The sequence below is a fragment of the Pleurodeles waltl genome, unplaced genomic scaffold, assembly GCF_031143425.1.
Source record: "Pleurodeles waltl isolate 20211129_DDA unplaced genomic scaffold, aPleWal1.hap1.20221129 scaffold_112, whole genome shotgun sequence".
NCBI classification, from domain to species: Eukaryota; Metazoa; Chordata; class Amphibia; order Caudata; family Salamandridae; genus Pleurodeles; species Pleurodeles waltl.
The window spans coordinates 665,161-678,138 of record NW_027149819.1 but is presented as its reverse complement, the minus strand read 5'-3'; positions in this window follow the sequence as shown (position 1 = coordinate 678,138).

Below are 12,978 nucleotides of genomic sequence, written 5' to 3'. Positions count from 1 at the left end.
ATGCTGCAGCCCATAGGGATCTCCTGGAACCCCAATACCCTGGGTACCTTAGTACCATATACTAGGGAATTATAAGGGTGTTCCAGTAAGCCAATGTAAATTGGTAAAATTGGTCACTAGCCTGTTAGTGACAATTTGAAAGAAATGAGAGAGCATAACCACTGAGGTTCTGGTTAGCAGAGCCTCAGTGAGACAGTTAGGCACTACACAGGGAACACATACATATAGGCCACAAACTTATGAGCACTGGGGTCCTGACTAGCAGGGTCCCAGTGACACATAACAAACATACTGAAAACATAGGGTTTTCACTATGAGCACTGGGCCCTGGCTAGCAGGATCCCAGTGAGACAGTGAAAACACCCTGAAATACACTCACAAACAGGCCAAAAGTGGAGGTAACAAGGCTAGAAAGAGGCTACTTTCTCACACAGTGAAAACACCCTGACATACACTCACACACAGGCCAAAAGTGGGGGTAACAAGGCTAGAAAGAGGCTACTTTCTCACAAGTACCATCTTGCCTGGCATGTTACCCCCATATTTCACTGTATGTATGGTGTTTTAGCCCTTGTGTCACTGGGACCCTGCCAGGCAGGACCCAGTGTTCATAGTATGTGCCCTATATGGTGCCTTCTGCTAACCTGAACCTCAGTGTTTATGCTCTCTCTGCTTTCCAAATTTGTCACTGCAGGCTAGTGACTAAATTTACCAATTCAAATTGGCATACTGGTACACCCATATAATTCCCTTGTATATGGTACTGAGGTACCCAGGGTATTGGGGTTCCAGGAGATCCCTATGGGCTGCAGCATTTCTTTTTCCACCCATACGGAGCTCTGACAATTCTTACACAGGCCTGCCAGTGCAGCCTGAGTGAAATAACGTCCACGTTATTTCACAGCCATTTACCACTGCACATAAGTAACTTATAAGTCACCTATATGTCTTACCTTCACTTAGTGAAGGTTGGGTGCCAAGTTACTTAGTGTGTGGGCACCCTGGCACTAGCCAAGGTGCCCCCACATCGTTCAGGGCATATTTCCCGGACTTTTTGAGTGCGGGGACACCATTTCACTCGTGCACTATTTGGAAATAGGTGTTAAGGGCCTGAGAGTAGTAGCCTCTCCTGGCCTCTGGAAATTCTTAGAAGGGCACAGATGGTGCCCTCCTTGCATAAACTAGTCTACACCGGTTCAGGGATCCCCCAGCCCCTGCTCTGGCACGAAACTGGACAAAGGAAAGGGGAGTGACCACTCCCCTGACCAGCACCTCCCCAGGGGAGGTGCCCAGAGCTCCTCCAGTGTGTCCCAGACCTCTGCCATCTTGGATGCAGAGGTGTGAGGGCACAATGGAGACCTCTGAGTGGCCAGTGGCAGCAGGTGACGTCAGAGACTCCTCCTGATAGGTGCTTACCTCTCTCTGTAGCCAATCCTCCTCTGAGGGCTAGTTAGGGTCTCTCCTGTGGGTTTCTCTTCAGATAACGAATGCAAGAGCTCACCAAAGTTCCTATGCATCTCCCTCTTTGACTTCTGCCAAGGCTCGACCGCTGACTGCTCCAGGACGTCTGCAAAACTGCAACAAATTAGCAAGAAGACTACCAGCGACATTGTAGCGCCTCATCCTGCCGGCTTTCTTGACTGTTTCCAGGTGGTGTATGCCATGAGGTAACCTGCCTTCACCCTGAACCAGAAGCTCTGAAGAAATCTCCCATGGGTTGACGGACTCTTACCCCTGCTACCGCAGCCACCAAACTTCTGATTCACCGGTCCTCTGGGTCCCCTCTCATCTCGACGAGTGTGGTCCCTGGAACACAGGAGCTGGATCCAAGTGACCCCCACAGTCCAGTGGTCCTTCTGTCCAAGTTTGGTGGAGGTAAGTCCTTGCCTCCCCACAGTAGACTGCTAGACTACCGGGGTTCCATGGTGGAGTCCCCAGTGTGCATGGAATTGATTCCCCAATACCAGATTTGGAATGGGGGGACAATTCCATGATATTAGACATGTTACATGGCCATATTCGGAGTTACCTTTGTGAAGCTACATATAGGTATTGGTATATGTAGTGCATGACTGTAATGGCGTCCCAGCACTTACAAAGTTCGGGGAAATGACCCTGAACTATGTGGGGGCACCTTTGCTAGTGCAAGTGTGCCCTCACACTTAGTAACTTTGCACCTAACCTTCAGCAAGTGAAGGTTAGACATATAAGTGACTTATAAGTTACTTAAGTCCAGTGAAAATGGCTGTGAAACAACGTGTGAGTGCATTTCCTCTGAGAGCAGGATGTTCCACCCTCTCCCTTTGGATATAGGTGTCAGAGGCTGGGGAGGGGTAGCCTCCCACAGCCTCAGGAAATGCTTTGAAGGGCACAGATGGTGCCCTCCTTGCATTAACCAGTCTACACCGGTTCAAAGACCCCTTCTCCCCTGCTCTGGTGGGAAACTGGACAAAGGAAAGGGGAGTAACTATTCACCTGTCCATCACCACCCCAGGGGTGTTGCCCAGAGCTCCTCCAGTGTGTCCCAAACTTCAGCCGTCTTGCTTTGCAAGGTGTGGATGCACTCTGGAGTCCTCTGAGTGGCCATTGCCAGCAGGTGATTTCAGAGACCCCTCCTGATAGGTCCTTAGCTGAAAAAGTAGCCAATCCCCCTCTCTGGGCTATTCAGGGTCTCTCCTGTGGGTTCTCTTCAGGTTATGCATGCAAGTTTCCTTCAGGAATCCTCTGCAACAACTTCAGCATCCTCTGACATCAGATCAACCGCATCCTGCTCCAAGAAAGGCTGTAACTGCAACAAAGTGTCTACAAGAGACACTTTTCTTCAGCTACCTCAGCTCCAAATCAGCAACTGCAACAGTTTCCATGGTGTGCATGCTATGGGGACTCCCTGTCTTCATCCTGCACCAGAAGAACCGAAGAAATCTCCTGTGGAGTGACAGAGTCACTCCCCTGCTCCAAGCAGGCACCTTCCAAGGCAACGACCGGTACCCTGGGACTCCTCTCACAGTGACGAGCGAACTCCTAAGGACACAGAGGGTGGACATCGACATAGACTGTCCTGAGGTCCTGCTGACGCAATTTGGAGGAGGTAAGACCTGGCCTTCCCCGAAAACGATGGTACCCCTGTGTTTTGTGTCTTCTTCTCCTCCTGAGACCTCTGTGCACTCTGCAAAATTCCTTCATGCACAGCCTGGCCCAGGTCCCCAGCACTCCACCCTACGATGTTCAACTCGCTGAATTGTTCTCCGACGGTGTGGGACCTTCTTTTGTTGTGCTTCATCAACCGCGTTTTGCATCTCCTTTGAATCTGGATTCTGCGGCTTCTGGGGGTGCTGTCTGGCATCCTAAGGGCTCTCTACAGTGCTGAGAGCCCCCTCTTCCTCCTCACGCAGAGTTGAGGCCCCCAGGCCCCTCCTGGGTCCATCCAGCGCCATTTTGATGAAAAACGCACTTTTGCCGTAGCCAAGGCTTGTTGGCGCCTTCCAACACAAAATCTCGTCTGCAACGACTTTCATGCCGTGGGACATCTTTTGCTTCATGCAAGAACCTGCTGGCATCTTCCTAGGGTGCATTTCTGCTGGCTTCTACTAACCTCTTTCAACTTCTGGACTTGGTCCCCTTCCTTTGCAGGTCTTCAGGTCCAATAATCCAGCAGTTGTTCTTTGCAGACTTGGTTGGCTGCTGCAAAATCCCAAAAACGAGTTGTAGTGTGTCCTAAGGAAACTTGCAGTACTTTACTCCTGCCTTTCTGGGCTCTGGGGTGGGGTAATTTACTTACCTTAACTGTACTCTTATTCTCCCAGCGATTCCGCACACACTACACTTGTGTAGGGGGGAATTTGTGAGTCACATTCCACTTTTTTAGTATATGGTTTGTGTTGCCCCTAGACCTATTTTCTCCCATTGCAATCTATAGGATCTCCTACTGTTTGCATTGTTCTATCACTATTTACTTGTCTAATTTTCTTGTCTAGTGTATATATTGTGTATAATATTTACCTCCAGAAGGAGTATTGTCTCTAAGATATTTTTGGTACTGTGCCACCCAAATAAATACCTTTATTTTTGGTAACACTGCGTATTGTCTTTACTTGTGCATAAGTACTGTGTAACTATAAGTGGTATTGCATGAGCTTTGCATGTCTCCTAGTTCAGGCTAATCTGCTCTGCTATAGCTACCTCTATCAGCCTAAGCTGCTAGAACACTATTACATTTCACTGATAAGGGATAACTGGACCTGGTGTAAGGTGTAAGTACCCAAGGTAACCACTTCAAACCAGGCCAGCCTCCTACAATGTTGGATTTGAATAAGAATGATGCATGGCTGGAGAGTTTTCAGAAAAGAAACACAATCACGAGCTGATAAAGAGTGATGGGCTACCCCTGGGAACATTTATCCCATTGATTAGACAGCGTCCAGGAGTTATTCCCACACACTGTCTTTACATAGGACAACACAACACAGTATTTATGCCATGCACTGGTCAGTAAACTATGCAATCTGTACTTCGAGCTGCTCTGCAAATACTGCTTTATGAACTGTAATGGTTTATATTATGCAATAACAATGCAATACCATAAATCATCTAGGTCTGCATTCCAGGAGGATAAATAGACAGTGGCCACTTGGAGTAGGAAAGTACCATCTTGCCTGGCATGTTACCCCCATTTTTCACTGTATATATGTTGTTTTAGTTGTATGTGTCACTGGGACCCTGTTCTCCAGGGCCCCAGTGCTCATAAGTGTGCCTGACTGTGTTACCTGTGTAGTAACTAACTGTCTCACTGAGGCTCTGCTAATCAGAACCTCAGTGGTTATGCTCTCTCATTTCTTTCCAAATTGTCACTAACAGGCTAGTGACCAATTTTACCAATTTACATTGGCTTTCTGGAACACCCTTATAATTCCCTAGTATATGGTACTGAGGTACCCAGGGTATTGGGGTTCCAGGAGATCCCTATGGGCTGCAGCATTTCTTTTGCCACCCATAGGGAGCTCTGACAATTCTTACACAGGCCTGCCACTGCAGCCTGAGTGAAATAACGTCCACGTTATTTCACAGCCAGTTTACACTGCACTTAAGTAACTTATAAGTCACCTATATGTCTAACCTTTACCTGGTAAAGGTTAGGTGCAAAGTTACTAAGTGTGAGGTCACCCTGGCACTAGCCAAGGTGCCCCCACATTGTTCAGAGCCAATTCCCTGAACTTTGTGAGTGCGGGGACACCATTACACCCGTGCACTACATATAGGTCACTACCTATATGTAGCTTCACAATGGTAACTCCGAATATGGCCATGTAACATGTCTATGATCATAGAATGGCCCCCTCTATGCCATCCTGGCATTATTGGGACAATTCCATGATCCCAGTGGTCTGTAGCACAGACCCTGGTACTGCCAAACTGCCTTTCCTGGGGTTTCACTGCAGCTGCTGCTGCTGCCAACCCCTCAGACAGGTTTCTGCCCTCCTGGGGTCAAGCCAGGCTTGTCCCAGGATGGCAGAACAAAGGACTTCCTCTGAGAGAGGGTGTTACACCCTCTCCCTTTGGAAAATGGTGTGAAGGCAGGGGAGGAGTAGCCTCCCCCAGCCTCTGGAAATGCTTTCTTGGGCACAGATGTGCCCAATTCTGCATAAGCCAGTCTACACCGGTTCAGGGATCCCTTAGCCCCTGCTCTGGCGCGAAACTGGACAAAGGAAAGGGGAGTGACCACTCCCCTGTCCTGCACCTCCCCTGGGAGGTGTCCAGAGCTCCTCCAGTGTGCTCCAGACCTCTGCCATCTTGGAAACAGAGGTGCTGCTGGCACACTGGACTGCTCTGAGTGGACATCAGAGACTCCTTGTGATAGGCTCCTTCAGGTGTTAGTAGCCTCTCCTCTCTCCTAGGTAGCCAAACCCTCTTTTCTGGCTATTTAGGGTCTCTGTCTCTGGGGAAACTTCAGATAACGAATGCAAGAGCTCATCCGAGTTCCTCTGCATCTCTCTCTTCACCTTCTGATAAGGAATCGACTGCTGACCGCGCTGGAAGCCTGCAAACCTGAAACATAGTAGCAAAGACGACTACTGCAACTCTGTAACGCTGATCCTGCCGCCTTCTTGACTGTTTTCCTGCTTGTGCATGCTGTGGGGGTAGTCTGCCTCCTCTCTGCACCAGAAGCTCCGAAGAAATCTCCCGTGGGTCGACGGAATCTTCCCCCTGCAACCGCAGGCACCAAAAAGCTGCATTACCGGTCCCTTGGGTCTCCTCTCAGCATGACGAGCGAGGTCCCTTGAATCCAGCAACTCTGTCCAAGAGACTGCCACAGTCCAGTGACTCTTCAGTCCAAGTTTGGTGGAGGTAAGTCCTTGCCTCCCCACTCCAGACTGCATTGTTGGTAACCGGACTTTTGCAACTTCTCCAGCCCCTGTGCACTTCCGGCGGAAATCCTTTGTGCACAGCCAAGCCTGGGTCCACGGCACTCTAACCTGCATTGCACGACTTTCTAAGTTGGTCTCCGGCGACGTGGGTCTCCTTTGTGCAACTTCGGCAAGCACCGTTTCATGCATCCTCGTAGTGCCTGTTTCTGGCACTTCTCCAGATGCTACCTGCTTCAGAGAGGGCTCCCTGTCTTGCCCGACATCCCCTCTCCCGCCAGGTCCAATTTGCGACCTCCTGGTCCTTCCTGGGCCCCAGCAGCATCCAAAAATGCCAACCGTACAATTTGCAGCTAGCAAGGCTTGTTGGCGTCCGTTCGGCGGGAAAACACTTTTGCACGACTCTCCAAGGCGAGAGGGATCCGTCCACCAAAGGGAAAGTCTCTAGCCCTTTTCGTTCCTGCAGAAACCTTTGCTTCTTCTGTCCAGTCAAAGCTTCTTTGCACCCACAGCTGGCATTTCCTGGGCATTTGCCCATCTCCGACTTGCTTGTGACTTTTGGACTTGGTCCCCTTGTTCCACAGGTACCCTAGATTGGAAATCCACAGTTGTTGCATTGTTGGTTTGTGTCTTTCCTGCATTATTCCTCTATTACGACTTCTTTGTCTCTTGGGGAACTTCAGTGCACTTTGCACTCATTTTTCAGGGTCTTGGGGAGGGCTAATTTTCTAACTCTCACTATTTTCCAATAGTCCCAGCGACCCTCTACAAGGTCACATAGGTTGGGGGTCCATTCGTGGTTCGCATTCCACTTTTGGAGTATATGGTTTGTGTTGCCCCTATCCCTATGTGTCTCCATTGCATCCTATTGTAACTATACATTGTTTGCACTGTTTTCTAAGACTATACTGCCTATTGTTAGTACTGTGTACATATGACTTGTGTATATTTGCTATCCTCACTCTGAGGGTACACTCTGAGATACTGTGACATATTGTCATAAAAATAAAGTACCTTTATTTTTAGTATAACTGTGTATTGTGTTTTCTTATGGTATTGTGCAAGTGACACTTGTGGTACTGTAGTAGCTTCACACGTCTCCTAGTTCAGCCTAAGCTGCTCTGCTAAGCTACTATTATCTATCAGCCTAAGCTGCTAGACACCCTATACACTAATAAGGGATACCTGGGCCTGGTGCAAGGTGCAAGTACCCCTTGGTACTCACTACAAGCCAGTCCACCCTCTTACATTGGTTGTGCAGTGGTGGGATAAGTGCTTGACACTACTTACCACTCTTGTCATTGTACTTTTCATAAGAGAAAAATATACAAAACAAGTTCAGTTTGTGTACACATAGCTAAAAAGTTTTGCATTTCCTCTTTTCACTGTTTTCTAAGTGCTGAAAAGTACTTCTAAACTTTCAAAAAGTTCTTAAAAGTTTAAAAAGTTTTTTTCTGTCTTTCCAAAAAGTTCTGAAAACTTGTTTCTCTTTTTCTATCACTTTAACTCTCTCTAAAAATGTCTGGCACAGGCCAAAATGTTGATCTGTCCAAAATTGCATATGACAACCTTAGCTGGAAAAGAGCAAGGAGTCTCTGTGTAGAGAGAGGTTTGAGTGTAGGGAAGAATCCTTCCTTGGAACTGTTAATTAACATGCTTAGAGAACAGGATAAGGCCATAGGTGCCTCATCTGTTGAAAAAGTACCTAATAGTTCCCAATCTGATTCAGGGACTCCCCCAGGAAAAGATTCAGGAAAGAAACTTCCTAGCCTGCCCATTACTAGACAGTCTAGCATAGATGGTAATGATGATGAGCCACACCATACAAATAGTGTTGTCTCACATCATAGCAAAAGCATTTATTCTCACCATACTGGTAGTGATGTTTCTGTAAGCCAAGCTGTTAGAATGATTTCTGTAAGGGACAGGTCTCCTTCTGTTCATTCCCATCATAGCTCTGTATCTAAGAATGTCCCTCCCACCAACCCTGATGACAGAATGTTTGAGAGGGAACTCAATAAGTTGAGAGTGGAACAAACCAGACTGAAGCTTAAAAAGCAACAGCTGGATTTGGATAGACAGTCTTTTGAATTAGAGAAGGAAAGACAGAAGTTGGGTTTTGAAACCCATGGTGGCAGCAGCAGTATTCCCCATCGTCATCCTGTTAAAGAGCATGATTCCAGGAATCTGCACAAGATAGTTCCCCCTTACAAGGAGGGGGATGACATTAACAAGTGGTTTGCTGCACTTGAGAGGGCCTGTGTTGTACAGGATGTCCCTCAAAGGCAGTGGGCTGCTATCCTATGGCTATCATTTAGTGGAAAAGGTAGGGATAGGCTCCTTACTGTAAAAGAAAGTGATGCCAATAATTTCCAAGTTCTTAAGAATGCACTCCTGGACGGTTATGGCTTAACCACTGAACAATACATGATAAAGTTCAGAGAGACCAAAAAGGAGTCTTCACAAGACTGGGTTGATTTCATTGACCATTCAGTGAAGGCCTTGGAGGGGTGGTTACATGGCAGTAAAGTTACTGATTATGACAGCCTGTATAACTTGATCCTGAGAGAGCATATTCTTAATAATTGTGTGTCTGATTTGTTGCACCAGTACTTGGTGGACTCTGATCTGACCTCTCCCCAAGAATTGGGAAAGAAGGCAGACAAATGGGTCAGAACAAGAGTGAACAGAAAAGTTCATACAGGGGGTGACAAAGATGGCAACAAAAAGAAGGATGGTAAGTCTTCAGACAAGGGTGGGGACAAATCTAAAAATGAGTCTTCATCAGGCCCACAAAAACACTCTGGTGGGGGTGGTGGTTCCAAATCCTCCTATAATCAGAACAAGGAAAAGAAACCATGGTGCTATTTATGTAAGATAAAAGGCCATTGGTCAACTGATTCCAGTTGTCCAAAGAAAGGCACCAATGCTCCTACCACTACAACCCCTACTGCTACACCTAGTGTCCCTACTAATAGCAGTGGTGGTGGGAGCAAACCTACTAATAGCCAATCCAAGGGAGTAGCTGGGCTCACTATTGGTAATTTAGTTGGGGTTGGCCTTGTTAGGGAGGCCACAGAGGCTGTGTTAGTCTCTGAGGGGGCTATTGATTTAGCCACCTTAGCTGCTTGTCCCCTTAATATGGATAAGTACAGGCAGCTACCCCTAATAAATGGTGTTGAGGTTCAGGCCTACAGGGACACTGGTGCCAGTGTGACTATGGTCATAGAGAAACTGGTGCACCCAGAACAACACCTACTTGGTCACCAGTACCAAGTAACCGATGCTCAGAACAACACACTTAGCCACCCCATGGCTGTTGTTAATCTCAACTGGGGGGGGTTACTGGTCCAAAGAAAGTTGTGGTAGCCTCAGATTTACCGGTAGACTGTCTACTAGGAAATGATTTGGAGACATCAGCTTGGTCAGATGTGGAGTTGGAGGCCCATGCAGCAATTCTGGGCATTCCAGGGCATATTTTTGCTTTGACAAGGGCTCAGGCCAAAAAGCAAAAAGGACAGGGAAGCTTGGATCCTGGAACAATGGACCAAGTGCTCCCTAAAGCTAGGGCTAGTAGAAGCACACCACTTCCACTATCCCTCCCTCTACAGTGGATTCTACTTCTGAGGAAGAAGAATTCCCTCCCTGTGCAGAACCTACACCAGAGGAGCTTCAAGCAGACACTGCTGAACTTTTGGGTGAAGGGGGGCCTGCCAGAGAGGAGCTGAGTGTGGCACAGCAAACCTGTCCCACATTAGAGGGTTTGAGACAGCAAGCTGTCAAACAGGCTAATGGGGATGTCAGTGACTCACACAGAGTATACTGGGAGGACAACCTCTTGTACACTGAGCAAAGGGATCCTAAACCTGGAGCTGCCAGGAGATTAGTGATTCCTCAGGAGTACAGAAAGTTCCTCCTAACACTGGCACATGACATTCCCCTAGCTGGGCATCTAGGACAAATGAAAACTTGGGACAGACTTGTTCCCCTGTTTCATTGGCCTAGAATGTCTAAGGACACAAAAGATTTTTGTAAGTCCTGTGAAACCTGTCAAGCCAGTGGCAAGACAGGTGGAACTCCAAAGGCACCCCTTATTCCACTGCCTGTGGTTGGGGTTCCCTTTGAAAGGGTAGGGGTTGACATAGTTGGCCCCCTTGACCCTCCTACTGCTTCAGGCAATAGATTCATCTTGGTGGTAGTGGACCATGCCACAAGATATCCTGAAGCTATTCCTTTAAGGACCACTACAGCTCCTGCAGTGGCAAAGGCCCTCCTGGGAATATTTTCCAGGGTGGGCTTCCCAAAGGAAGTAGTATCAGACAGAGGAAGCAATTTCATGTCTGCATACTTAAAGGCCATGTGGAAGGAGTGTGGGGTAACGTACAAGTTCACCACACCCTATCATCCACAAACAAATGGACTGGTTGAGAGATTTAACAAAACTCTCAAAGGCATGATTATGGGTCTCCCTGAAAAACTCCGCAGGAGATGGGATATCCTTCTACCATGCCTCCTTTTTGCCTACAGGGAGGTACCCCAGAAAGGAGTGGGCTTCAGCCCCTTTGAACTTCTTTTTGGACACCCTGTTAGGGGTCCTCTAACACTTGTGAAGGAGGGTTGGGAACAACCTTTAAAAGCTCCAAAGCAGGATATTGTGGATTATGTACTTGGCCTCAGATCAAGGATGGCTGAGTACATGAAAAAGGCCAGTAAGAACCTTCAGGCCAGCCAAGAGCTCCAGAAGCAATGGCATGATCAGAAGGCTGTATTGGTGCAGTACCAACCAGGACAAAAAGTGTGGGTCTTGGAGCCTGTGGCCCCAAGAGCACTCCAAGATAAATGGAGTGGACCCCACACAATTGTTGAGAAAAAGGGTGAAGTCACCTATTTAGTTGACTTAGGCACTGCAAGGAGTCCCCTTAGGGTGCTCCATGTAAACCGCCTGAAACCCTATTATGACAGGGCTGATCTCACCCTGCTCATGGCAACTGATGAGGGACAGGAAGAAGACAGTGATCCTCTACCTGATCTCTTCTCTTCCACAGAGCAAGATGCTCTTGTGGAAGGTGTAGTTTTGGCTGATTGTCTTACTGCTGAGCAGAAAGACAATTGCATAAATCTCCTGGGTCAGTTTTCTGAACTCTTCTCTACTGTGCCAGGTACCACTTCTTGGTGTGAGCACACTATAGATACTGGAGACAGCTTGCCTGTCAAAAGTAAGATCTATAGGCAACCTGACCATGTCAGGGACTGCATAAAGGAAGAAGTCCAGAAAATGCTAGAGCTAGGAGTGGTTGAGCACTCTGAAAGTCCATGGGCTTCTCCTGTGGTACTTGTACCAAAACCCCATTCCAAAGATGGAAAGAAGGAAATGCGGTTTTGTGTAGACTATAGAGGTCTCAATCTTGTAACCAAAACTGATGCTCACCCTATACCGAGGGCAGATGAGCTCATAGATACACTGGCATCTGCCAAGTATCTAAGCACTTTTGACTTGACTGCAGGGTATTGGCAGATCAAATTGTCAGAAGATGCTAAACCTAAAACTGCATTTTCGACCATTGGAGGACATTACCAGTTTACTGTAATGCCTTTTGGTTTGAAGCATGCACCTGCCACTTTTCAGAGGTTGGTGAACACAGTCCTGCAAGGGCTGGAAGCTTTCAGTGCAGCATATCTGGACGATATAGCTGTCTTTAGCTCCAGCTGGGATGATCACCTGGTCCACCTATGGAAAGTTTTAGAGGCCCTGCAAAAGGCAGGCCTTACTATCAAGGCTTCAAAGTGCCAGATAGGGCAGGGTAAGGTGGTTTATCTGGGACACCTTGTTGGTGGGGAACAGATTGCACCACTACAGGGGAAAATCCAAACAATTATTGATTGGGTTCCCCCTACCACACAGACTCAGGTGAGAGCCTTCCTAGGCCTCACTGGGTATTACAGGAGGTTCATTAAGAACTATGGCTCCATTGCAGCCTCTCTTAATGACCTCACTTCAAAAAAGATGCCTAAAAAGGTATTATGGACAGCAAACTGTCAGAAAGCTTTTGAGGAGCTGAAGCAGGCCATGTGCTCTGCACCTGTCCTGAAAAGCCCTTGTTACTCTAAAAAATTCTATGTCCAAACTGATGCATCTGAATTAGGAGTAGGGGCAGTCCTATCACAACTCAATTCTGAGGGCCAGGATCAACCTGTTGCTTTTATTAGTAGGAGGTTGACCCCTAGAGAAAAGCGTTGGTCTGCCATAGAGAGGGAGGCCTTTGCTGTGGTCTGGGCACTGAAGAAGTTGAGGCCATACCTGTTTGGCACTCACTTCATTGTTCAGACAGACCACAAACCTCTACTTTGGCTAAAACAAATGAAAGGTGAAAATCCTAAATTGTTGAGGTGGTCCATGTCCCTACAGGGAATGGACTATACAGTGGAACATAGACCTGGGAGTAGCCACTCCAATGCAGATGGACTCTCCAGATATTTCCACTTAGACAATAAAGACTCATCAGGTAATGGCTAGTCTTATTGTCCTTCGTTTGAGGGGGGGTTGTGTAGGAAAGTACCATCTTGCCTGGCATGTTACCCCCATTTTTCACTGTATATATGTTGTTTTAGTTGTATGTGT